At 47.6% G+C, this 26568-nt stretch overlaps 1 protein-coding gene across 1 annotated transcript in view; it reads right to left on the bottom strand.

The window, feature by feature from the left end:
- Positions 1 to 25410, bottom strand: part of NGF (nerve growth factor) — a 50454-nt gene extending 25044 nt beyond the window's left edge. Inside the window, exon 1 of the mRNA XM_061186130.1 lies at positions 25380 to 25410. The gene's annotated coding sequence lies outside the window, so the exon portion shown is untranslated. The remainder of the gene's footprint in view (positions 1 to 25379) is intronic.
- Between the last annotated feature and the right edge of the window lie 1158 nt (positions 25411 to 26568).

The raw sequence follows: 26568 nt of genomic DNA, 5'->3' as shown, positions 1-26568 counted from the left end.
ATGTCTATAAGCAGAGTAAATTGCTTTGGTTTGCTGTGCCTTGCCTATTTGGAGGGTCAGCACACATTAATTTTGTTACTTCTATGGCATCAAGACAGCCCCTGGATAACTAGAGCTAATGAATTATTCAATACTTTTGTGGTTCACCATAATTTTGCAGGCATAAGATTGTACCGATATTTGAGAAAGACTCTTAGAAACTCTGCAAAACTAAAAAGGACTCAGGGATCGTCTAGTTTAGTCTTTAATCAATCAAGTAGTATTCCCTGGATGACCTACTATGTGTCCAATTCCACGCTCAGTATCAGAGAGAATACTAGATAAGCATAAAGCATGAGCTTAGCCCTCAAGTAATAAACCGTACAGGGGAGGAGATGAGACAAGAGCACAGGAAATATTTAGTGAATAACTTGGGTTCTAAATTGTGTTGTACGGACTGTTAGCAATGACGGGGTTCAGAGGAGCCTCAATCACATGGAATTGTTGATATTTGTTCATGTGTTTACTTCTCCCATTACACTGACAGCTACCAAGAGTGCAGGGACCTTGACACTTTCTTCTTTGTGTCTGTCTTGGTGTCTAGACAGAGCCTGGTCTGTAGAAGCCAACAAATTAATGTGCATTTAATAAGTGAATGAATGATCTCAATAGGAAATGGACCTTGATCTTGGCCTTGAAATCACAGGAATGTCTAAATCAGTGTTTGCCACCCCTGGGATGTCAAAAGAGATTTGCTAAAACAAGGGTTCCATGGTCAAATGCATTTGGGAATTGTTGGGTTAGAAACAGCTTTCTTTAATCAGAGCTTTCCATATGCTAGTATGCATTGGGAATCTCTGGAAGGATTCACTTATCTGAGGTCAAACTTATTTGATCATGGAAACATTTTTTACTGAAGATTTGGTGACATCAATTTGAATCAATACATCAAGAAATTCACTTTGAGACTAGTTAGTTTAAATTATCCAAAGAAAATCGTTTCTTGGATTGATCAGTGCTTCGAACACAGTATAATGGAGCCCATAAAATTGTGATTTGGGGATTTTCAAGAGAGAGGAAAAAAGAAGTCCTGTCCCTCTAAGCCAAGCTGTGTGAAGGAAAGACCAGAATACATTTTATGCTGTCCTTGAGCAGTTCTCATAAGTGGCCTCTTTGCCTCTCTGGTTTAGAATGTCCTGCTTTGGCCTGATGTAATGGCTTAAGCCTTGGATGGACATTTTTAAAAATTTTGGATGAGTCTTTTCTTAATATTCCCAGTGGGCTTGTACTTTTCTTTTTTTTAATGTCTTTTGCCCTGAACTGCTCAACTGGGCTTGATAAATTCTCAGCAGACTGCTGGCCCCAGAGCCCTAGATGATCTGGGACAGCTGCTGTTTGTTTTTTGTAAATCTGCACTTGCTTTGATTTTGGTGGGTTTCCTTACATAGTTTCCAATTATAAGGATCACTTATGGGCACCAATCCACTAAAAAGGTAAAAGCAAAAATGCCTATTATGTTGTTTCTTTACCTTATTAAAAGTTTCTCTTTTTTTTAACTTTAATATATCTTTCAAATGTACAGTTGTTTTTCCTTTTCTAATCAACTTTTGAAACAAGTCTTCCAGATCCCAAAGGGTTTTTATTAAAAGACAAAGCAGTTTAAAAATAATTGATGGTGAACTGGGGAGTTGAGTAATATTCTATTGCCATTGGGAGAAAATACAAGCAGACAGTGACACATTTTGCGAATTATTTCTGTTTAAACATCTGAGCCTGAGGTTACAGTTGAAGGCAGAGTTAAATCCATTTCTGCAAGTAGCTTTGCTTTTAAGATACATTTGTAAAATGATTCCTAGTACATTGTGTCATGTTCTAGCCCAGCGTATAGCCTTGAATTTTGTACCTGGATTCCTTCCAAAGGAGAGGGTTGTTGGGAATGGGCCTCATTATAGTACATCCTCATCTGTATCAGGGCTTGGGGGCATGGGTCCAGAGGATGACACTGCAGAAAGACCCTGGGTCATACCACGAACAAATGGATGCAATTCCCAAGTTGAGGAGCAAAGTTGTCAAGTCCTGTAGAAGTGTAGCAGAATCAGACAGGAGCAAAAATCCTGGTGTGTCTGCCTCACCAAGGTTTGTGTACATGGTTCTGTGGAGGATGTATGGTATACCCTTCGCCTCTAAGACAGACCCTTGACCCTGGTGGTTCTGGGCCAGTCAGCCCTCTGGTCACATTTGCTTCTGTTGCTTTTCCCAGAGCTTGGCCTGGGAGGCTCGCTTTGCTGTGACTGCACCTCTGTTTTCTCCAGCACACAAAGCTCCATCTGTGCCGCTCCTTCGCCCCACAGTTGCTGCCTAAGTTCTAAAGAAACGCTGGAACCATCTCTCAGAAAAATTAACAAACCCTTTGGGCACAGCGCCCCTTATAGATGACATGAACTGGATTTAAGTCACATAATTTGTGGCTAGCGCTTAGCAGTTGTTCAGTTTAAGTCAACACACATGTGATGAGCTCCTGTTCCATGCAGGTACACCATGCTGGGGATTGCAGGAATTACAGAGGGGAATAGGACTGGTCTAGTTGGAGTAACGAGATGAGTACACAAACGGCTAAACTGAAATACAGAATGACAACATATTGTTAAGTCACTTGTTTAGCAAATACATAGAGAACCTACTACCTGCCGAGGTCCTATTTTAGATATGGGGATACAGTAGTGGACAAGGTGAAAAAGTTCCCTGCTTTAAGGGACCTTAAATTCTAGAGGATATGGACAGAAAATAAAGGACAAATAACCAACAAAATGTCAGTTGGTGATAACTGCTAGAAAAAACAAAGCATGGTAAGGGTTTGGGAATTACAAATTGGGGACGTGCTAGTTTGTGACAGGAAGGTCTTTCCGATGAGGTGATGTTTACAGAGATCTGAATCAAGTGTGGCAGAGAGCTATGCAGAAATGTGGGAGAAACATTCTAGGCAGAGAGGATGGCCAGTGTAAAGGTCCTGAGGCAGGAACGTGTTCGGCTGAAGAGAGCAAACATTCCCCTGCGTCTGGGGCAGAGTGATCCCTGGGGAGAGTGGCAGAAGATGAGATCTGAGAGGCGGCTGGGACAGCTCTTTTAGGGCATTATGGACCTTGGTGAGGGCTTCGGACTTTATTCTGAAGGAGAGAGGAAGCCATTAGAAGGCTTTGGGCAGGAAAGTGACCTGATCTGATATATTCTAAAAGGAGCACTCTGGCTGAGCTTGCACAGGGGGGACCAAGAGTAGAAGCAAGAAAATCAGTGAGGCGGCTCCTGTAATAATCCGGCAAGAGGTGGTAATGGTCAGGGCTAGCATGGCAGTGGGAAGACGCTGTGAGTGGGATCTATTGAAGGAACAGAGTGAACGGGATTCCCGAATGGATTGTGGTATGGAGGAGTGAGGAAGAGGAGAATCAAGAATGCCTCCAAGGTTTTAGCATCCAGCAGGATGGAGCTGTGATTTCCTGTGATAGAGAACACCGGGGAAGGAGCAGATTTCAAGGGCAGAATCAAGAGTTTGGTATGGACATGGTAAATTTGAGATCCCTATTGGACAAGAGTGCAAGTAAGCGGTTAATATGGAAATCTGGAGTTAAAGGAGAGAGGTCAAGAGCTGTACATGTAAATTTTGGAAATTCTGAGATTTGGAGTTTGTCTGGGATAAGGAGCCCGGAGAACTAACTCACTGAGGTTTATTATGTGATTCAACTTCTGACCTTCATTTTTCTGTAGATGAAATTAAACAAGTCTTCCTGTTTTGAGACCCCCTCCCCCTCGTCCCTGTCTGTGCCTTCCCTGGTCAGTCTCTGGAAGCTTCTCAAAAGCAGTCACTCTGTCTTATTTAGCTTCCTATCCTTTATACTGTCCAGCATACACCTGGCATATCAGAGGCTGCAAACTTGCTGTTGAGTTGCATTGAGCAAACCATTTATCAAATACCTGCTATACATCCAGGGCTATGCTACGTGCCGGGTGATATTATGAGTAGTATAGGGCACCAGTGGGGAGTCAGTATCCTTACACATCAACCACTAGAGAAACCAAGAAGCCATCTGTCAGAGTGAAAAGAGATGCACAGGGCTTCCCTGGTGGCGCAGTGGTTGAGAATCTGCCTGCCAATGCAGGGGACACGGGTTCGAGCCCTGGTCTGGGAAGATCCCACATGCCGCGGAGCAACTAGGCCCGTGAGCCACAACTACTGAGCCTGCGCGTCTGGAGCCTGTGCTCCGCAACAAGAGAGGCCGCGATAATGAGAGGCCCGTGCACCACGATGAAGAGTGGCCCCCACTTGCCGCAACTAGAGAAAGCCCTCGCACAGAAACGAAGACCCAACACAGCCATAAATAAATAAATAAATAAATAAAAATTAAAAAAAAAAAAAAAAAGAGATGCACAAACAGTCAGGAAACAGTCAGGGGCCTAGGGTCTGGTCTGGTCTTTGTTACTCAGTGACATCCGGTAAGTCATCACACATCCGGGCTCAGTCTCCTCATCTGTAAAATGGTCTGGACCAATTATCTCTAAGACTCCTTTCAGTCCTAAATTTCTGCCTCACCAAATTATGCATTATTTATAGGAGTAACTGGGACGAGATCTAAGACCTGATGGAGGCTGGAAGACTTGAGTTGGACCCTAGATATTTGTTTCACACTCATGTATCTCAGATAAATTCAAAAATGAAAACAGTTGACATCTGCTCATTGCTACCTATTTTTTTTTTGTGTGCAAATCTTGGTGTCATCTTTAAAAGAAAATTGCATATATATATATATATATATATATATATATATGGCTAATGATAGCTAAAATTTATCAAATATCTTACATGTGCCAGCTATTGTGGTAGATACTTTAAATGGATTATCTCACTTAATGCTCATAATAGCTCTATGAGTAGAGTTGTTTGGTTTTTTTACAGAGGAGGAAACCAGAGTATATATATTTGCTTAGGTAAATCTCAAAAATCAAAACAACCAACAAACAAACTGACTCTAACAATGTTTTACTCAGATTACGTAATTTTAACCTAGAGAATCTCAAAGAGAGCCAATACAATTTTGATTAAACTTTTAAATCTTAGAGCAACTGAAATAGTTTATTAACTAACTAGCATTTTAAGATGTATTTTTCGCAAATGACATTGCATATTAAGAGAAAAGATTTCCCCATAACCTCAGGATTTGTTTGTAACAAGTGGAATATTATTTGGGGATTGAGTGTAATTTTCTCGAACAAGTATGCACAATTCCCAATATGCCATCATGCTTTTTATTCCAATCCCACTACTCAGAGATAACCAATGTTAACATTTTGGTCACATCCTGCAGCATTGTCTTTGGTACTCAAATTTTCATACCACTTTAGCTATCTAGAAGTACTTTAGTTTGACATGGGCCTGGCCCCTCGGAGTGTGTAATGGAGGAGGGAAGGCCTTTCTCTTGCCCAGTTGGTAAAAATGGAGTCTTGCACGGGGCTGAGGAGGTGGAGTCATGGCTCTTGTAATTTTCCAATGTGATGGCGCTTGCATGGAGCCACCATGTGTTTGCAGGGCAGCTCTGAGGGCTGGGCATCTGATTTCAATAAGCCCAGAGAGCAACTCCATCCCACAGTGCGTTAACAGGCAGACACATCTGCTCTGTCTCCACACTCCACAAGCCAACAGAAAGTTGCTCTTGTGGAGCCTGTGGTCCGGCTTGACAACCGAAGAGAGTAGTTGCTGTTGGAGCCTGTCCAATCCCTGTGGAGGTCAAGTTTTGACCCAGAGCCTTTCGGAGCTTAGAAGCCAGGCTGGTATTGTTCTTTATCGTTAGTCGTGTTGTCTCAATTAGAAACAAAAAAATCTATGAAGTCTGGATGCAGACTTCTCAAGTCTGGAATTCCTCCCACATATGGAAAACAAGACTCACTCAAGGAAACAATGCCACTGTGTTTGTCACCCACATACTTTGGGATCTGACCACAGAGAATAACTTGCACTTTATCCGAGCTCTCTTCACCTGGGACTGATAAAGAGATTCCACTGAGCAGAGCTGCAGTCAGGAGACCCCAGTCGAGTGCCTATGTGCAGCAAAGTAAACGCTTGGCTCTCACTGTCGAACTGGAATCCCATCCCTGCCGCTGGCAGGAGTCCCGTGTCACTGAAATGTTTGGGTAATTATTGGCAATAAGATGTTTTATTTAACAATATTTAGACAATGCACATGATAACATAAACTCGTTAGTTATTTCAATGTTAATAAAGAAAATATCCCTTGATCTTCAGACCGTGTGGCTTTCGGTGGAGTAAACAGATAACCCTGTGCTGCTCTAGATGGTAAGTGGGCAGCATCAGTCTTCACCTTTCCCTCCCACAAAGGCTGCCCCTCCCCTGGCCCCACGGTACACGACTTCCCCCTTCTCTGGGCTTCCCATCCTCTCTCGTGGCCTCTCTTCCAGGACCCAGGGGTGCTTCCCAGGGGCAGGCTGCAGCCAGATCCTGTGGAGCCTTTGTGTGAATTAGTGGAAGGTGCCCTTCCATCAGCAGAGCTCCCACTCACCCCCTCGGCCGGATACCCGATACAGGACACAACCTGCACAACTGCCGTGGAGAATGGGGACCCCCCACAGTCCCTCTACGGATGGCTGGACAGGGCTGTCCTCTGGACTGCCTCACTGACTCACGGGATCTGGGCCAGGACCCTGGAATTACGGCGCATTGCCAGAAGGGTCAGTAGGTACCCTTGGACTCCAAGGCAGTGTCAGCAGAGGAACAGGGAGGGGATGTAGCTTCTCTGCACAGCAGCCAGGGGCTGTCTTCACATCCACCCGCCTCTCGTCTGCATTACTGTGGGCAGCTCACCTGTGCCAACCTCCTTTGGCACATCTTCTGTGACCTCCAGCCACCCTCTCTCTTTCATCATCTCCTCTGTGCTCTAAATACAGAGCACCTACACACAGCAACTGCTGTGGCATCACCATGTCCAACCACCCTGGTGGCCCACCTGCTGGTGTCCCCACCACATCCCCTTTGGGCAGCCTCTGTCCCTCAGCGCATCCACTGCCACCCTGCGTGTGCAGTTTGATAATCCGAGAATCTAATTCAAGAGTAGGTGTTAGTAATGCTGCCCTGATAACTTTGGGTTTTGCTTTTAAGGGAAGCCATCTGGAGACTCAACAGTCCACCTAAGGGGTGGTGCCCAGAGTGCACTATGGGCAGATAATGTTGGGTGGCTTCACAGGACCCCCTAAATTATTCCCTGCATACTCATGCCTGGCTCTAACTGAAAATCCTGGCTGGGAGACTTGCTGGTTGGTGTCACCCAGCTTTTAAATCTGATTAGAGGTTAAGCTAGTAAATGGTTGAGTTTCCATAGCACGGCGGGTGCCTTCCCCAGGGTGAGCCAAGTGTGAGCATCACAGGCTCCCATCTGGGAGCTGGGAGATGATCAGAGGGACTCATCTAGAGTGTCCAGCTTCTCTTCCCAACCAGACCCCATGGCTGGTCTTTTCCTCCAAGATTCTCCATCTCACAGCCCTGCTGACTGCCTCATCTGCACCTGCACCATCATCCAGAGCCCATATTCTGTGTGCACAGCAGACACCACACAGACACACAGAAACACACACACACACACACACACACACACACAGGTGCACACACGCCCTGGAAACAAAGGTACTTCCACTGTAAAGCACCACCTCTGCTATGTCCACCTGCTTTGCTTCCTGTCAGTCTTTGTAAGAACTCAAAACTCACTCTTTCTTTTGGCAAATCCCTTTAGAAAACTGGGAGGACAGGGAGGGTGCAAGGATAGTAGAATCAGTTGTTTTTAAAACTTGACCAAATCATATATATTGTGAACTCTGACCTGTGCTCACCTGGTGTTTCCTGTGCCTAGAAACAGACCGGGAAAAACAGTAGTGGTGCCATCTCCTAATCTCGTGCCCTCGGCTGGGCTTTCAGCCCCTGGTTCTTGTGCCCCGAGCAGCCCGAGTTATATTAAGGAAGAACAATGTCAGCCTAGCAGCCTCAGCCAGGCCCCAAATTCCTGAGGGGTCAAAGCCTGACTGGAGATCTGCCTGACCAAGTGTCTCATAGAGGTGGTTGATAAATATCATTAGATGGCAAGGGGGTGACGAAGACCACAAGAACGGGCTCTTTCTTAGAAGCCAGATGGCCCAGGGTGTGACATAAACAGGCCCAAGGCCCCAGTCACTTGTTGCCAGTGCCTTTCTGGGAATAGGCTCTTGGAAGAGTCTCTGCAGGAAGGGGACAGGCATTTGGCTTAAAGGGCAGCGTCTGTGCTGTCCACAGCAGGAAGCAGGTGAAACATAGTTGGAGCCCATGGTGTGGTGGTAAAGACGGTTCTCCAAAGTGGGAGGGACCTTGATTTGTAGCATCTGCTGCTTTCTGGGGTGTAAATACTCCCACCGTGGCCAATTTCAAGCTACCAGTGTGACCTCACTGAGTGTGGAGCTGGGAAGAGAAGCTCGCGGTGGAGAAGATGAGAGCCTGTCCGAGCCCGCTCCAGCACACCACTGTCAGAAATATCTTCCTGGGTGAGGAAGGGAGGCTTCCCTTTATCTGGGGAGCATCTCTCCTCCTCCTCCTGCCTACCTTTCCACTCTCAAATGAATCATGCCTTCCTCCAGGAACCATCCCTGCCCCCCTAGGACCCCCTCTCCAACGGCATGTGGATCTCTCACATAGAGCACTTCTCAGAGTGGAAACCGCCCATTCCTTTGTGTGATTCTTGCCACTGTCTTCCCAACTAGTCTGTAAGCCCTGTGAGGGAGGAACCTTGTACGTTTTTGTCCACCTTGTATCAAGGGTGCCTGACACGGCTCCTGGCGCAAAATTGGTGCTTGTGAAATAGCTGATGAAAGAGTGAAAAAAAGAAATGACCTGAGACCTGAGCTGGGCTTGGTTGATAACCCTGATTTTAGACAAGGCACTTCACTTGCTACCTTTTTGGCTTTTTGTCCTTCTTTTTCAAAATTTATATCTATATCTCTATATAAAGACTGAATGATTTCGCATGATTCTTTCAATGCTAAGATTCTATGGATATTTGAGTCAGGAAGGTAATGCAATTTTTGACTGCTTGCAGCTGCTTCAGCAATGTCTTCACTTTTTCGTGTGGGGTGTGTGGGTGTATTTATGTCTGTATATGTGCGTGTGGTTATAAGTGCCTGTGCGTTTGTGTGCATATGTGCATGTGTATGTGTGGTGTGGAGGGTAGACGGGGCAGACGGCGGAAACATGAGGAAGGGGGGAAGAAAATCTCACAATGAAATGTTTTCATTTCCTTTTCATGTCCAAGGCCACCAGGTCATAGAAGAATCCATCTGACAGCCAGCCCTGTGGTATTAGATTCATCCCAGTGATTCTTTTTCCCAAAAGGCTAAAGGCTTCATTGGAATTAAAATGAAGTAAGAACTGCCAGTCAGTTCCTAAGTCCCTTGGGGGCAGGTCCAAGTCTTAAACGTCCTTATATCCTGCTAAAGCCCAGAACAGTGCAGTGAGAAGCCAGTGACACCTGCTGAATAGTTAGCTTTGAGACAGACCTCACCTTGGCAGTAGGAGTTAGTCCTAATCACCAGTTTTGTTGGAACCAAAATATTTCTCCATTTTTATAGGTTTACTTAGGAACACATGGGCAGAAACATCCTCAGAACATTTTATAAATTTTGGTAGCTTTGATCACAAATCAGGCAACCTACAATTTACTTCTCCTTGAGTCCAAGGAAGCTAGAGGACCCTTCTCTCTGGGATTGCTTTTCTGTCCCAGTCCAGCACTTTCTGGCAAGACCAATGGCAAAAGCTAAGTTCTGGGCCCCTTTTCCTTTTACCTATTGCTGCATAAATTCATTTCAAGGGCCATGGTTCCCTTGCTTTTGTGACCATCCCAGGAAGGAGAGGTGAGAGCCAAGTGAGACCACCACCAAACCCCTTGTAAGAAAGGAAAGGAACTGTCCCCTGTCTGTGCATAGTATGACATTGCCTTTCCACATGACAAAGCCACATGGAGGCAGCAAGGAGTAGATCCCAGAAATCTGTGGGAGTAATTCTTAGCTGGCTGTAAGTGCTCTGCGACATGGACAGACCCTTGCAGGTGGGGGAGAGGTGCTCCAGCCTAAATCCTGGAATAGTGCTTAGGAAGCTAGGTTGCACTTTCTACATGGAAGCTTGACCTGAGTAAAGAGTTGCAAGAGGACCTGGCATGGGGAAGACAGGTTGTGATAACAACCATGACAAAAAGAACCCTAAACTTTTCCAGGCTTACGTGCGTGGTGCTATGTTAACCATCCACAGGCATTATTATATTTAATCATCATAGCAACCTTATTATTACTGCCATTTGACAGATGGCTTAACTGAGGCTTACCCCACAATTGAACGGTAATCACAGGGACACCGTGACGTTGAACTTCTGCCTTCCTCAGCTAGGGATTTCCTCCCAGTGTTTTAAACTCCATTCCCTTTCCCTCTCACTTCACAAAGACCTTAAGCTCCAAAATATTTCCATGAGTCATTGACTGATGTCTGAAATTTTACTTTCCAAGATTTTAATAACGAATAGCAAATAGCTGCCGTTACAGCTTTTTATGTGCCAAGTACTGTGACATATATGCTCTCATTTAACCACTGCTTTATAAAGGAGGTATTATTATTATTATTATTCCAATTTTACAGTTCAGGAAACTGAGAATCAAAGGGAGTTTTTATAACATATGTGAAGTCACACAATCAGTAGGAAGGAATGACCAGGGCCAGCCTTTTGCTTGCTCTGTTGCCTCTGAGTGGTTCACTGCCTTCTGACCGAGGGAATTTGATGGCTGCTGAGAGCATTTGCCCCTGCGATAAGCATCTGTCTGAGCCTTTGTCAGCCACGTATTTCTTAGTATGAACGAAGGGTCAAAGATCAGCCTTTGATGGAGTAGAAGTTTGAGAGCATCAAATCTCTGTATACCAAGGAGACCTAATGATGGAAGGGGGATCCAGTGACAAGTGGCAGACAGGTTTTGTGACCAAAAAGTCAAAGTGAGTGTCAGCGGCTCTCTGAGGAAGCAGCAAAGAGATGGTTAGCTCAGGGGTGTCTTATGGCTTTCGAGGATGTGTGACAGACGGATTCATCACCTTAGCTCTACGAGGCACACGGGGCCCAGGCAGCTATGAGACTATGTCTGCAGGGAAATCCATATTTCTATGGACTGAGTCAGGACTAAATTAGACATTGGGGTAATGTAACGCATCTGAATTTCACGACCATTATATCATTCTTTAGACCTTGTAAATGTTCATGATGATATTTTTGGTAGGTTGGAGCAAGCTGTCTACATCTGAGGTGTATTACTTTAAACCTACATTAACAGACTAATAAAATAGGGTGTTGGTCAGCTAATCCCCTATAGTCATATCCTCAGAAGTATCCAGGCAGCAAAATGAACCAGAGTCGTGAGTAAGTGTTCTGAGGTGGCTGTGAGGGCACAGACCCTGACCATACGTGTCACTTGGAGGAGATGTTGGGATGAGTGGAGCTATGTCCCTGGGACGAGGCATTCCCCTCCCATGGGGGGCTCCATGATCTACAAACTCTGGAATCCTGAGACCTTGGAAAAATAATCCATTATGTGAACCCAACCCTCCTCAAGAACTGGACATTTACATCCTATTGTGAGGTGGCACGGGGGGCTGACCTGGGGCGGGGGTGGGCACCCACTCATCATCTGGCATGTGCTGCACGTGGACTACACATTGTCACATGTGGCATTATGGGAATTGCTTTTTTAAACTGAAGCACAGGACCAATGTTTGGCAATGGCTCAGAGTGTTTGAAATCAAGACTATCCTGGAACCACGTTTTCATAATTATCTCATGTAATACCAACTAGATATGGGTCAGTATGTCTATTCAGGACACAGTCTCTGCCTGGCTACGTGAAAGGTCTGATTTTACCCTTTGCTGGCCTTTCTAGTGGCCCAAGTCCAACTCACAGTCGTCTCACTGGGCTCCTGGAAAACTTAGAAGAACCCCCAGTTCCTTCTCCAGGAACTACTATCAGCCCTTCAGGATGAGCTACCCAGAGATTTTCCCTGGAGATGGCTTCTCTTCCGTCCCAGACCCCTCCCTCCCTCCATAGTGAGCTCTGCTCCTGATCTGAACCAACTGGAGCCTAGATTTCTCCTTCCTGCTCCTGCTTTTCTCCCACTCGCCTCTCTTTCCTGGCTCCTCTCTTCAATCACACATCTTAGACCCCTGAGCCCTCCAGCTCTGCTCTCCACCCTATTGAATATTAAAGTCCACAGCTGGCTCTAATCTACAAGAGGTGCCCCCAGGTACATTCAGGCTTCAGAGGAGGCCACAGCCCTGCTCCATTTGGGGCCACCTTAGCTGAAGGGGTGAGGGCTGCACAAACTTGCAAAGCAGCCCATGTCACACCTCCTCCAGGAAGCCTTCCCCTGCATGCTGGATCCCACTGATGGTCTCCTTTCCTAACCTTCTGTAGTAATCCCTGTCTGTGCCATATTTACCAACCATTTATTCATTCAACAAATACTTCTTGAGCTCCTATATGTGATGCAGCCCTTGATGAACACAACAAAAAGTCCCTGTCCCCATTCTTACATTCCTGTGGAGGAGAAGGATAATAAACAAGAAAACAAATAATAGAACTAAGTACTGTGAAATAAAGAAAGTAGGGTAAGGGAACAGAACCTACCATGGCAGGGTTTGGTCGAGTGGGGATAGACATTAAATTACGGTGTTCAAGAGGTGACATCTGAGCAGACCTAAACGATGAGCAAAAGCTAACCATGTGAAGAAGACCTGTGGGTAGAAGTGTCCCCAACAGAGGAAATAGCAAGTACAAAGGCCTAAGATAGTAGCAAGAGTGATATGTTGAGGATATAGCAAGAATGTCAGAGAGGCTGCCACATAGCAGGCGACTGGAGGAGTGATACAGGACATGGGAAGGAGGGTCAGGGTCCAGATCACATAAAGACATTCTCCGCCTCACCCTGCTGACATTTTGAGCCAGATAATTCTTTGTTGTTGAGGGCTGTCCTGTGCACTGCAGGATGTTTAGCTGCATCCCGGACTCCACCAACTAGATGCTGGTATCACCCCACCCCCCGCCCCCTCCACGTGTGACAATCAAAAAAGTATGATGGAAAAAAAAAAAATGTATGATGCCAGATGTCCACTGGGTTAAGAACCATTGAAATGAGGCCATGGCAAGGGTATGGATTTTATTCTCTGTGTAATTGGAGGGTTGAGAGCTAAGAAATAACGTGACATGATTTACATCTTTAAAAGGGCATTGTGACTGCTGTTGGGTTAAAAGGCTGTGGGAAACAAGAGTGGAGGCAGGGAATCCAGGAGGAGGTCCCCTGTCGTCTGGCTGAGAGGTGACACTGGTTGGGACTAAGAGGCAGTAGTGGGATGCTGAGAAGGGACTGGGTTCAGAACTTATTTGGAAACCAGCAAGACTTGCTGGTGGATTGAATATAAAAGGTGATGAGGAAGGTCCAGTCAAGGATGATTTCTAGATTTGGGGTCTGAGCAACTGGGAATAATGATGTCGTTGTCTAAAATGGGGAAGACTAAAATAAGACTCGGAGACAAGTAGTTCAGGGGTCAAAAATTCTCAACTTGAGATGTCCATTAGATCTCCAAGTGGCCATGACAGTAGAACAGAAGAGCCTGGAGCCCAGGGGAGAGTCCAGATTGGAAATAGACATCCAGAAGTTGTAGCTCATCTTTAATGCCTGGGGGAAAGAAAGGACCCTGGACTGAGCCCCAGGCACTCCAATATTTAGAGGTCAGAAGAAGGAAAAGCCAGCAAAGGAGACAGAGAAGAGGGCCAGTGAGAGAGAGGGGACATTAGGAGAGCTTCACATCCCCGAGGCATCCTGGCCTGGCAACCTCATCCGCCTTGGACTGTCCTCAGCCAGGTCACTGCCTAAGCGGGGAGCCCCTTGGGTGCTCATTTGTGATCAACACCAAGGACCACTATAAAACTGGGTTTTGGACAACCCAAGGACCTGGCAGGGGTCACCTTGTTTAATCTTTGCACTAAGAAGTAAGTGCTACTAGTTCCATATTACAGCTGAGGAAACTGGAAATCAGAGAGCTGCAGTAATTCGCCCTCGATCACATGTGTTTTTCAACCCCACTCCTGGGCCTGGAGCCCTGGAGAGTCTGATTCCATGTTCAGACTTTTTCCATGGTACCCTTGGCCTCAGTCTCGCAGGGGTCCACACAATGCCTGGCACAGGCCTCCATTCCCACCATGGCAGGAACGGCTTGTTTCTGCCTAGGCTTACATGAAGTGCTTTCACTTCTGCTGCTGCATTTGAGACGGGCAGGTGGGAGCTGGGATGGCTCATGCAGGGTAAGTGACTGTCAAGGTCCCTCACCCAACTACGGACAGAGCCAGCACTGACGCCGGGAGTCTCACGGTGCTTGTCCAGGGCTCTCACATCTTACCTCTTATACCTACAGTCAAGGTATCTTCCCAGCTGGCAACCATATTCAAGGCAGCAGCCCCATCTGGTAATGCAGGGGCAATATTATCACTCTCATTTTACTGATTAAGAAACATAGTCTCAGAGGGGTTCTGTGATTTGCCCAAGTTACACAGCTAGGAAGAAGCTGAGCCGGAAATAAATCCCCAGTCTCCTAGCTCTCAGTATTACTGAGTTGAAATAAATAACCTATATCTGACTTAACCATTTTTCTTTCTTACATAACAACTTTCCCAATCCATAAAAGAAAGAAGCTTCAGACAGGTTTGTGAAATGTTCCCAAGCACAAGTGTTGCCAGTCAGAATTCTGCAATAGGTCCATAATCATTTAAGAAGTGGAAATGAGTAGAAGGAGGACATTCTGTACACTGTGCCAACTTAAAATTCCTTTTTTCCCCCTTAATCATAAAGGTGCTTTAAAAATAATCTTTGAAACATATTTGTTGCTTTATTAAGCCTTCTACTTTCTGACATGTCCCACTCATTTTTAGAAAAAATCAAAACAATACTTAAAAGCCCCACTCCCTAAATATTTTCTTTCATTTCCAAGATACAGAGATGCTGACACATGGGCATGAAATCTGGAGTCAGGCTTTGGTGTCTGACCTCCTGAAAAAGAAAATGAAAACATTTCTAAGTGTTCACACTTTCCCTGTGGGAGGACAGACACAATACCCTTGAACCCAGATGAAAAGAAAGGTAATTCGTTTCATGCATAAGAAATATTCTTGGTGGTATGTCATGTTCTGGGACAATTGATTCCATTTGTCATTGCAAGTTTCAGAAAGGGTGGAAATATGCTTTCTGTCCCCCCCACCCCTTTGGGCACAGAAAATGTTAAGTCAGCATTCACTTTTTCTTAAAAACAAAACAAAACAAAACAAAAAACCCAGGTGCAACAGTGATGGATTTAAACAGCCTCTTAGCTGCTTTGCTTATGGTCCAGTCAAGCTCCCGGTGCTTGGCTCAATATAACCCACCTGCTTAAGGAGAAAGGGGCTGGGTATGATGTCACAAATGTCTCTCTTCTGCTATAAACGTTATTTAAAATGTGCAACTGGCCTGGTGACATTAGTTTTACAGGGAATAGTGGGATGAGTGGTGGAAAAGCACAGAGACTCTTACAGAGATGAAAATTATACCAGAACCACGTCTGCCTTCTCCCCTTAGGCCCCCTGCCCTGCAACCTCAAATAGAGATGTCTTAACTGCCTAGAAAGGAGCGTTAAACCTTTGGTCTGGATAGGAATTCAGCATTTGAGGAGATGTCACTAATAATCCTCTTTGAATCTGAGTGGTGAAAATGGGGCCCAGGGGGAGGGCATTTTACAAGAAAAGAGTTGGAATGAGCCCCAGGCGAGCACGGGAAACAGAGGAGGGAGAAAGGTGAAGCTTCCCTCTGAACAAAGAGGCAGCAGTTTGTCATCCTTGATCTGTCTTCAGGGGCTGCGTTAGCCAGGCTCTCAGGAAAACTGGGGCATGTCATCTTTGTGGCCCCTGGTGTGGGTCACTCTTCCACACTTCCAGCTGGAAAGGGGTGGTCTGGGGTCAGTGACACATTAGGGCCAGGTTGAGGACCGGAGTCAGGATTAGGGTTTGGTTTACCTGAAGCTGTCAGCTCCAGGGCCCAGGCCAGGAGCCTTTAGGCTGTTTATACCAGGAGCGAAACTGAAACCCTCCACGTTGGGGCTGCCTGGAGCCTCGCTCACGAGAAAATGTTAGGCTCTCTGCTCTGGGCAGGAACGTCTTAAGAATTTGACAATGTCAACATTTTAATGGTATCTTAGCCCTGTTGCCCTTACAAAAATATACTGAGAAGGAAGGATGTGATTTGTGGGAACACAAGCTCCATTACAGAGTCACTATACCACCACATTAGGACCAAAGCATTCATCCCGGTCACAAGGCCAGGGAAGGCTGGGATACCCCTCTGATGGTTCTTAGTGACAGGGAGGAGGATGTCTTGGGCCCCTTGGACAATTACTGTCATGATCATGTCTGGGGAACAGAATCACAGAAAGATGGCTATGCAAACATGAAATAGGAGAAAGACGGTAGAGGAAGGTAGGGACAAAGATGAGATATGATTGCCGTTGTTTCTTCGCTGGGTTGGCCAGAGAAACAGCCAACCTCAGGGATAGAAACATCTAGGGAAGTCATGGTTCTGATGAGGTTGATTAGTCTCAAAGAAGAAGATAAAGAAGGAAGAGGAGGAGGAGGGGGTGGGGGAAGGAGAAGACAGATGATGCCAGTGGCTCTTGCTTACTGAGGCCTCCTTGATGCCAGGCACAGTACCGGGCACTTTATACATCTTTGTCACTTAATCTACACAACAGCCCTATGAGGAAGCAATTAGTCTGACCTTACAGATGAGGACACTGATCCTTAGAGTATTAAGTCACCCAAGATCACACAACTAGGAATCACAGAGCTGGGATTTAACCCCAAGTTTGCCTGGCTTCAGAGCGATGCCCTTTTCTGTACAACGCTGCTCTCTGTGCCAGTAGCTTTTAAACTTTTTTAACCATGACTCACAGTGAAAAAATACATTTTCCATCATGATCCGGTATGCACACATATTGTGCAAATGTATATACAACTAAAATAAAAGTTTCATGAATACTTTCCCTTTCTCCATGCAACGCATATTGATTTTTTAAAAATTTACTCTACTTCTTTCTTTTAAAAAAAAAAGGGAGAGTTGTACTACTTGATTTTGCATCCCCCTAATGGTTCTGTAGTTTGAAAACCATTTTCCTTTCCTTTACTCTATGGCAGAGAAACATTTGAAATGTTTTTCAACTTCCTGCTTGATCTTGTTGGATGCTGGGGAGCATCTTTGCTTTGGAGGCAGGCTGCTAATTATGCACCCTGGACCATCCCTCTGATGAGGGGACATCATTAATCAAATATTTCAGAAATTACAAATATCTGACAAAGCCGTTCACTTGGAAAAGAGTCAGTCCAGGAAACCATCCAGAAAACATAATCGCTGATCTCAGGCACCGACTAGTAATATTTTAAGCAGTTGATGCATGCTTTCGCAAAAGAAACTATTTTCTCTGCCTTCAGAACCTAAAGGATACATCTGCTCTGACGGGGCAGTGCAGTCACCATCTAACAATAAATGCCCAAGGAAAAGAACAATGCAAGGGGTTGCTGAGACTCTATCACTCCACCATCAAGAATAACGTTGTCTGGGCTTCCCTGGTGGCGCAGTGGTTGAGAGTCTGCCTGCCAATGCAGGGGACACGGGTTCGAGCCCTGGTCTGGGAAGATCCCACATGCCGCGGAGCAACTAGGCCCGTGAGCCACAACTACTGAGCCTGCGCGTCTGGAGCCTGTGCTCCCAACAAGAGAGGCCGCGATAATGAGAGGCCGGCGCACCGCGATGAAGAGTGGCCCCCGCTTGCCGCAACTAGAGAAAGCCCTCGCACAGAAATGAAGACCCAACACAGCCAAAAATAAATAAATAAATAATAAAAATAAAGGAATTCCTTTAAAAAAAAAAAAAAAAAAGAATAACGTTGTCTTTCTCAGTTTTTGGTGAGTACACCCAGGATCTGAAATTAGACCGCTTTGCAGTGCAGCGTGTACGTCTCCACCCTGGTTTAGGATTTGGGGGTGATTTTGTTTCGGCAGCTAGGCGCAGGGACAGGGTTGGCTGAATCAGATTTAGATCATGGAAAGTGAGGTCCAGATCAGGTGGCTTCAGCACAAGTCAGCCCTGAGGAGCCGCGGACTCAGTGACTTCACTCCAAGCAATGTGTATGCTAATTGAGAAAACATGTTCCTGTGATGGCCTCATGCAAAAATCCAGATTTATGAATTTTTTTTTTTATTCCTAAGAATTCCTTGAATATTTGCCGTGCGTGTCTATACAGCCTCCCGGAGTACTTTTCCTTCTTATGGAGTCGAGTTGTGTTTTTCTGCTGTTGGCCCAGGTCAGGTTTTTAAAGGGTGGGATTCTGACAGAGCAAGCGGGCACATGGTCTCAGGCAGTGGGGAGAAGCAGGAAGAGGTCAGGAGGGGAGAAGAATAGCCTACACCTTCTGTCCTTCTCTTGGGGCAGGAAAAGCAGCTGAAGCTCAAGTCCTCAAAAAGCAACCGTTCACAAAGCTCAGTGAGGGGCCCTTCTTCGTGCCTCTGGCCCTTTAATGCCCTCTGGACTGGCTAAACCCCACCCACCCAGCATTAAGACAGGACTCAGGCTCGCTGGGCACTGCCAGTGTTCCAGGCTCTGGGCTAAGTAAGGGCTTTCCAGCCCTCCCTCCTGTCATCCTCGCAACCGTCCCCCGAGATCAGCATTGTGAGTCCCTTTTACAGATGAGGAAACTGAAGCTTAGAGAGATTAAGTAATGTGGTTATAGAGCCAACGAGAGGCAGAGCTTGCCTCTGAAGCTAGTTCTATTTTGTGCCAGGGCTGCTTTTATACAATCCTACCCGCCTGCAGGACATCCCCTCCCTCAGGAAGCCTCTCGAGAAAGCACCGCGCCATTCAGGCCTCTCTGAGAGCCACACAGCTCGCACTTCTTCAACTAGTTTCCATTTTGATACTGGGCTCAATTGCTCCAAGTGTGTTCATCTAGATGACAAGACAAAAGAAGCTGCAGACAGATTTTGTTTGGTCTGCACAGGTGTTTTGAAAAGTGAAGACACTATACATTCAAACTCAAAGTTTTGACTCTTTTGGAAAAGTTGGAAAATCTGGCCGCATTGGACCTACAAACCTGCAAAGCAGCAGACGGCCTGTCCCCTTCTGATGGGCATAACCTCTCTAGTTTACTGCAGTCCCCATCGGCTCATGGCCTTACCTCATTTACGTTATCTGATGAGCCTCTCTGAAGCCATTTAAATGTTCACTCTAGAGCCAGCTCCTTGGGCAGGATCATGATTTATATTTATTATGATTCTCCACAGTGCCCAGGCCCCTGGTTAGCATATTAATCAAGATGCTAATTGAGAGAAGGAAAATCAGTCCAGTGGCCTGATGTCCAGTGAGCCTGCCTCCCCGGGGGTGAGGACTGTTCCCCCTTTAACCACAGGTTATACGCTATTCAGCAACAGCTGCCCAGCCACTGACCCTTGGGGTGGGAGAGCACAAATGCCCGCCTGGCTGCCAAAGAAAAATTCACCTCCTCCTCTTCCTTCTCTTGTAAACTTGATAAGATACATAAAATCCTAAGGAAACAAGTTGTTGGAGGAGGAGGAGTTGGTTATGCGGGGTAAGGAACTGAAACACTCTTAAAGCTGCCAGTACAAATGGCCATTCGCAAGAAATGCCTTATTTAGAGAGCATTACATAACATCTCTGAGATACAAGTCTGAGGAGAAGTTTGCCTCTGAAAGAAAATTGCAGGAGAATATCCATGAGTTTCCTTTTACTCAGATATCATGAGGCCAAGGTAGTTCAGAAGGTGAAATGTTTGGTTAAAATTCTATCAAAATGAGAATGTTAATTACAGAAGGTCAAAATATAGGTGGGTAGATTCCTAGAGAAGCTTCAGTGCTTCCAGAAAGATTTCTTCTCCTAGTGCAGCAAAGCTTTACACATACAGAGGCATAAAAAATGCAAAGATGATGTTGTCCGATCTGAAGTGAAAAGCACAAAAGGAGGACTCCCTCAGATCAGTACCACGGAGGGAGAACACGAGGGAAGGGAACTCGTGTTTGTTGAGTGCCTGCTCAGCTGTGTGCCAGGCCTGTGCTGGTGTCCCATCAGTATCATCCCACTTGATGCGCACAACAGCCCAACAGGGCAGGTCCTACTGTTCTCTCTGTTTCACAGAAGAGGAACATTGGGTACAAGGGACGCCCTCCTGCATCTCTGGTCTCCTGGTGCTCACCTCCTTCCTCCCTGCTCACTTAGTCCAGCTGCCTTCCGGCCATTAGAGCCCAGCATGACTGCTCCTTCCTTCGAAATCACAATCCAAAGGGAGCCGGCCTCTCTTGGCGTCTCTCATACAATGTGGGAGTTCAGCGTATGGTTATTGACAAGGATGAGGTGGCTGACCTCCAAGCCAGGCCTGGTCAGGTGCAAACATGGGACGGCACTTCTCCAGACTGGACAAGTGAGAAATGCCAAGTCACTTTAACCACATATCAGATCCACAGTGATGGGGGGCAGAGACAGGACCTCCCTCCCCCAACCCGGGCTGAGCTCTCACGGCTTCCAGCAAACGGCCCTCCCTGGGCTCACTCGGGAACAGCGTGCCGCGTGCAGACAGATGATATATTCCACCAACCCTGGCTACCGAAGGAACAGCCAAAGGAAATGGGAAAATCAGCCCATCTGTACCAAACAACAAATACTTTGTGGCTATTGGGAGACGATTCCAGTAGTAGTGGATTGTAACTGCCCTCCATGTGGAATAGCTTCTGTGGGAAGCTTGGGCCGTTCATTCCCACTGACTTCGGAGCTAGATCGTTCCACTTGCAGAGCTCTCCACCTGCAGAGGCCCCCACGGGCAATGCCAAAACATCTCCCTCTGCTTACCCCAGTGGGGAATTTTCAGGGAAACCCTGACTGTCTGACTGACTAATAAAAAGACGCTCCGTGTGTGAAAGAGGCTGGCCAAACCTGGCAATTCAAAAAGCATTGTTGCTAGTCCCACGTGACAGATTGCATCATCAGACCGGTCTCAACCTCATTTGGGAATCTCCTTAAGTCTCCAGTGTCCATTTTTGGGGGCCTCATTAGGAATCAAATTCAAACTCTGCCAGTTCTACTGCTTTGGTAGTTTTCTCTCTTCTACTGCTTGGGGGTGAGTAGCAAGCAATTATATCCTCCAAAGTCATTGTTCGTTTTAGCCGTTTGCACTATGAATAACCAAATGGTCCTATTTTTTGTCCTCCAGTGAGACCTTGGGGCAGAGGAAAGGATAAGTGAGAATAAACCCAGTGCTACAAGCACCATCCCTCCAGCGTAGCATTGCTAGCCTACTTTTTCAATCAAATGTCACATTATTGATTCCCATTTATTCTCACAGCTTGGGCACTGTTGTATTAATTTGATATCAACATGTGCCCATGTTGTATGAAGTGATGTCAGGGCTGGGGAAGGTTCTGCTTCCTTGTTCTCTCATTCAGAGCAGGGACCTCCTGGTGCCAGAGTGTGATCCATTTAGTAAAGGAGAGAAGGATTTCCTCCCAGTGCTGTGGACACCCGGGGCAGGCAGTCTGCCTGTGTTTTTAATAGCATATGGCAGAAAAGGAAGCTGCCATGCTCTAATACCACCCATCCCTTCTCCCCACTCTTTCTGGTTTTCTTTTCATGTGGGTCATTTGTAGTCACACTCTACTGACAAAAGCAAAGGATGATGCCCAGCGGGACCACAGCCCTGCCAGTGGCTTCCTGGATCCTGATATGCTGGCTCCTGGAGGATAAAGCCCAGGGCTGGACCTCTGAAGCCCCAATTCAATGATTAAATAATAGATGACCCGAACATAGGGCCTGAAAGAAAAGCCCTTATTGGTAATTGCCAAGGGAGTTCTCAACCGGGAGCAGTATTATCCTTTTAATAAGCATTTAGCCATATATGGGGGGAGGGGATTTGGGGTTGCCACCATTTCTGTCATTTTAGTAGGTGAGGTAGGGATACTAAACTTCCTGCATTACATAAATAGGTCATCCTCAACCAAGAATCATCCCCAAATGCCAATAGCCCCATTGAGAAACACTGTTAACCCACTACCCTTGTCCTGTAGATTGGGAGAGTGAAGGCTGGGAAGTTTAGTGACTAGCTCAAGGTTGCAAAGCTACTTCCCTCCTGTCTTACAATTCAGGAAACTACCACAGGAAGTTTCCCCAAAATACAGGAGAAAAATGTCAAGAGATCATTTCAGTGTGACTCCTATTGAGGCCAATAACCTATAGAAACTCCTCCAAAACCTATAGAAACTCCTCCAAAACATGGAAAGTAACCCATAGGAGAGTAATGAAAAAATCTACAATGCTTTTTTATTGTATGTTTTCATTATTCTTGTCTTGGCCAAATTTTGTGGCTCAAGGTCTGTCATCTCAGCTTAAATGGTGACAACTCCATCCTTGTGCACAACCAACCAAAAGGTCAATGACCTCAAAGCCTCAGCTTCTCCAGCAGCATTTCTGCCTCAGGGCCACCCCGATTTTACTGCTATTTGGAGTTAGGATGTTAACGGTCTCCCCACTGCCAGGAAGCAAGATCCCTAGTAAAGGGTTGGGGAAGGGTCTTTCATCTCCATTTACTTACTAGAGGCCACCATATGCTGTTCTGTGAAACTGGTCCATCACAGAGTTGATTTCTCCGGACTGGCTGAGCCTGGGAGCTGTCAGTTTAGCTGATGGTTTGCAAGATCAGAGGTGCCAGTCAAAGAAAGAGAAGACTTCTGAGGACATGGGTTATTTGCTCAGAGATATAGAGACTATATATGAGTCCTCAGCAAGCTTTCCACTGCCTGCTGAGAGCAGAGAGTAGTTTTCCTGCAGCTCCAATGCAGTTGCCACTGAAATAAGGCACTCCACGAATGTGAAGCAGTAGTGTTCAGCACTCATTTAAAAGTAAAGTGTGCGATTTTCTCATCAGTTTAATCTCAGTAATGATGAGAAACTTCCCTCGGGCTCCAGCCTTGCCCTGCCATGCCCTACCCTCCCTGCTGATGTCGGCAGCTGGGGCCCCCTTCCTGGCCACCGCGCAGATTTCTCCATGGAAGAGGAGAGTGTGAAGCCTCATCCCTTGCTCCCTCTGGCCCTCCGGGTGGGGGAGACGTATGGTGGGTGATAGGAGAAGGTGGGAACCTCACTCCTTGACAAAGGTTAAGGGTATGGAAAAAGTCACCAGGCTGCCCTGAGTAGACCCAATTTTCCAATTCTCTAGTGGGTCTGGGCTGCTTTGGGTAAGATGGCTGTCCAGGGATGGCATGGCACCAGCAGCTGGCTGTAAAATCCTCTGAGGTACTCCTACAGCTGTGTCAAAACATGTCTCCCTGGGCCCCAGAGACCTTGGTTTCCCATTCGTGGTGCCTCCTAACATTTTTCCCTTCAAGACTGTCCTTTTTCCCACCTGCACAAAAATACTGGGAAAAGCGTATGGGGGAGGAGTTGACAGCATGTGATGTTAACCCCAAACCCCTTCAACGACCCAAGTATGAGGAGAGTTCATTTCCTCTGTGAGTCAACACCAGCAGGGCCAGTCTCAGCCCCCAGACCACTCTCACTCACCCCGCACCCCCAGTCCTCAGTTGCCTCTGAACCTCTGGGAACATGGCCCATAGTGGATTGACATTTGGGTTGCCCAGGCTGACATACAACTTCTTCCACAGAAGAGACCCTTCCACATCTAATGTAGTCTTTCTTAAGTAGCTCTTCAGAGGGGAAAGTTTCAGACATTCGATAGGAAATTGTAAACACTGCACAAGAAGAGCTGGCAGGGCCCAACCGCTGCTGCCTTTCTGTATGCTCTGAGAGGGAGAAATAGTCCCCTCCAGCAGACTTAACTGACAGCTTCAAGAGTTTGAAGGCCCTGGAGAGGAGATACTGGTGGGCCCTCCACTTCCATTTCTGAATTTAAGAATGCAGCTGGCCGTGCATGTGTGGGGGGAGGAGGGGGCTGGCTGGCAATGGGTGCGCCCAGAGGATGGAGCCAAGACAATTAATCAAGTGCCCTTTCTCCAGGACAATTAATCAAGTGCCTTTTCTCCAGGACTTCCATTGGCCTCAGAAGACAGAGGGGGCAGAGATACCCAGGAGAGCCCTATTTTGGTTTCCAGCTGGGAACGTGCACTGAGTTTTCCTTAATACCCATAGCACCCAAAGGCTTTGCAGTAATACACTTTAATGCATGAAACACCCATAAATTATCCTACAAACTGTTACAACTTCCAACCTGGAACAACTTGGAAAAACCAGCCTAGCAAGCAGGCTCTTTTTTAATCTCTCAAGTCACAAGAGACAAGAAGTTCAAGCAGAATACACCTTCCATGAGAATCTCAGAGGTTTTTTGGTTTTTGGTTTTTTTTTTTTGGAAAGAGAAAGGAGAGTTGTAATCAGAATGAAGCTGCTTGTTTCCGATGGCTCAAAGATGCCGCTCCTTGACCCCAAGTCCTCTCCCTCCCCTGGGTCTTTGCCGCTTGGACCCAAGGCGCTGCCCGCCCCACCCCTCCATGCCAGCTTCTCCCACACCTGGCGGCAGACAGCTGGAGGTGAGGCGTGAGACCTACGTAGCAGGACCTTCCATGGAGGTCCCTTGGCGAGCAGGCTTCCCCTATCAACCCCTGGGGCCCTCACTCGAGACTCCCAGCCCTCCAACGACCCGCGGAGGAGCCCAGAGACCCTTGCTCCATTCCCTGCACCAGGTCCAGAGCCCCCTGCCCCGCTCATCCCCTTACCTGGGGACAGCGTAGCGCTCGCGCGGGACTCGGCGCACACCCCAGCCCGCGCGCGCCGTGCACTAGCCCTCCGCGGCGCAGCCCACCACTCCTGCGGCCCCAGCGCGGTCGCAGCCCGCGCATCCCTCTCGCCACGCTCTTTCGCTCTCCCTCACTTGCGCGCTGTCCCCGTCTAGCAAGTCCCTGGTACAGCGGCGCGGCGACTGCAGGCGCCAGGGCTGCCTCCCGGACTTCGGGCCATCGGGAGATCGGGAACTCCACGACCTGAGAGAGCGCTGCTCCCCACGACTCGCCCGCCCGCCGAGGCTCCCGCGCTCCCGCACCCACTGGGGACGCTCCTCTCATGGCCGCACTTCAGCCCGCGGAAGCCTCGGGGGGTGCCCGGAGATCTCGCCAGAGCGGGATCCATGCATACTCTCCCCAGGCGCCCAGCCACGCCGGCCCGCGCCCGTGCCCGCGCTGCGCCCCTCTCGGGCTGGGCTCGGGGCAGCCTGACTCACCGCTGCGCTCCCCTCCGGCTCCCAGCGCTCTCTGCTGTGCCGGAGCGCCGAGCTGCTCTAACACAGGCTTCTTGAATTCTTAGCCCCTCCTCCCGGACTCCTGAGTCACCCACTCCAAATCCTTTCCCCCACTCCAACCCTCCCCGGCCCCAGCCCCGCACCTGCTCTGGCCAGGCGGAGGTGCCCGCCAGTAGGGGATCCCGGGGACGAGAGATCGATCTTTCCCGGGAGGGCCGGCTCGACCCAGCCAAGAAGGGGTTCAAACCTCCAGAGGTCAAAAGGAAACGCACGGGGGTTGGAGGGGCTGCGCGCAAAGCCTGGCTGGCCAGGGATTTTCTGGGGCACCAGCAGTGGGTGCTGATCTCGGTTGCCAACGGGCCGACAAGCTGGGGGTGGGCTGAACCGCCCGGCCCTCCCTGCACCTCCCCGCCTTTCCTTCCAGCGTTGCCTGCAGCCAGCGACTGGAGCAGGGGGCGGGAGTGTCTGCCCGGCGTCACCCTCCGTGCCCTAGGCTTCGGCTGCTCCTGCTGCTGGCAGCCAAGAGAGAAAAGCCCAGAGACCTCTTTCTCCCGGGACACCTCCCGTCACCCTGGGAGAAAAGAGCACCCAGGGGAGCTCCTGGAGATACAGGTGCCAGGGCTTCTCTGACACGAGGGAGGACTGTGGCTCCAAGAACCAGAACCAGCCGGAAGACCCTGGGGGTAGGGGCAAGTCCTGCGTAGGGACGAGGGGCAGAGGACTTAGGCATCAGCACCTAGAATCAGAGCATTAACTTGAGGCCCTGACTCTGGAAGTTTCCGTCCTGGGGCGGAAACAATGAACAATGACTTTGGAGGATATAATTGCTTGCTACTCACCCCTGGGATGGGACAGTTTCCGTCCCATCCTCCTGAAATTGTAGGCAAATTTGTCTGGCTGTGTGTGACGTGTGCACTTTTCTGGGTAGAGGGTCCGCAGCTTTCATCAATTTTGCAAGAGTTCTGTGACTCTAAAGTGACCTAGGCAGAGAGCCTTCTGCTTCACCCCAAGCCCTACCTAAATTCTGCTTTTCCTCCACCATCCATACTTTCAGTGAGGTGGGATCTCCTAGACTGCCCTCCAAGATTTCTTGGGTTCCATGGATACAGACCTTGATGGGGGAACTTGTCTGACCCATGGCCCATACTAGCAAGGCAGAAATACCCCTTAA

Source organism: Eubalaena glacialis, chromosome 3 (assembly GCF_028564815.1).
Source record: "Eubalaena glacialis isolate mEubGla1 chromosome 3, mEubGla1.1.hap2.+ XY, whole genome shotgun sequence".
In the NCBI taxonomy this organism is placed as follows: domain Eukaryota; kingdom Metazoa; phylum Chordata; class Mammalia; order Artiodactyla; family Balaenidae; genus Eubalaena; species Eubalaena glacialis.
This window is presented reverse-complemented; position numbering and strand designations above follow the sequence as displayed.